General features: G+C 42.1%; 1 long non-coding RNA gene across 1 annotated transcript; it reads left to right on the forward strand.

The window, feature by feature from the left end:
- Nucleotides 1-452, forward strand: LOC134291469 (uncharacterized). The gene is made up of 2 exons (XR_009999109.1): nucleotides 1-202; nucleotides 260-452. It is a non-coding gene; the product is annotated as an uncharacterized LOC134291469 (long non-coding RNA).
- Nucleotides 453-1284: the final 832 nt, after the last annotated feature.

The raw sequence follows: 1284 nt of genomic DNA on the forward strand, positions 1-1284 counted from the left end.
TTTTCGCCAACTTCTCTTCATCCTGTCAACAAACTGTCAAGTGAGCTGTCAAATGTAAACAAAAACAAATAATTTTGATGGCTTTAGCTTGTTGGGGTTCCACTTCGTATTCCATTACCAAAGTTTCTCTAAACTAACAAATTTTAAAGTGCCGTTTTATTAATTCCACCGTGATAGATTTCACTGGAGATTGAGCAGTATGGTAAGCATAGCCACAAATCAAATTGAATAAACTAAACAAAGTGCAATTTCCCAACAGAAACCCGAATATTTTGATGAGAAGGACGTCGGAATCGTTCCTCGGATCGTTCCACAACGGGAGTCAACCGCGGAGTCAACTGAGTTGGAAGAATGCTTCCGCAGAGCGGAGAGCGCACTGAGTTAATTGCATGAATGATTACGGAAGAGAGATACGATACTATTTGAAAAAAATAAATGATTTTTCTAATCAATCCTTGATTCCATAAGCTTTTTCCACGACTGCCAACGTCGGTCAGACAGATAGCGAGAACCTGGTGAAATCTACGAAAAACGGGTCTTCTCAAAATCATTATGAACCGTATTCACAACTATTTTTATTTCACACTGAACACCTCGCTGCACACATAGATTCCCTGAAAATGATTAATGTCTAAGAAAGTATTGGCTCGGTTGAGGTGTTGTGGCAAAAGCCAACTGCTCGCTTTGTGTTCCTCCCGGGAACATAACGTGTCGTCTGGACGCTGGACAATAAGCAACGTTGTAAGCCACATCATCGACGTCCACAAAATAGTGTTCTCCCGGTTCTCCCCAACGCTAATGCTCTTCGGCTCAGTGACTACCGGCAAGCGTTCCAATATTGACCCAACCGACTCATCTCCAGTTGACCTCAAGTTGTTCGCAGTTGTTGCAACTCTAGTTGTGTGCTGGACTCTCGGCTGGACTCGGGAGATGAAGCTGGCAGGTTGATGCGTGATATGAGGGTGATAAATTTGAGCGTTTTCAGTAGATTCAATCGTTTGGCTATGTTTTTTAACTTGGTTTAAAATAAACACACTTACTTTTCATCTTAGGGGTAAATCCTTACGATGATTCCGTCGATTCAATGGGTAGATTTCGATTCCGGGTCGTTCCGGATAAGAATCAACGAGCCGATCAGGATTCCGACTTCTGTTTTGATCGAGGGGAATGGCAGATCCGGATTTTTTGTGAATTTCGCTACTTTTCCTCCAAACCCCCAAATAATAGCTTCTAAGAAATTATTTTTTTCATATCCTTCCCATACCCCCATCTATCCGTCGCTAT

The sequence above is a fragment of the Aedes albopictus genome, chromosome 1, assembly GCF_035046485.1.
Source record: "Aedes albopictus strain Foshan chromosome 1, AalbF5, whole genome shotgun sequence".
NCBI lineage: Eukaryota > Metazoa > Arthropoda > Insecta > Diptera > Culicidae > Aedes > Aedes albopictus.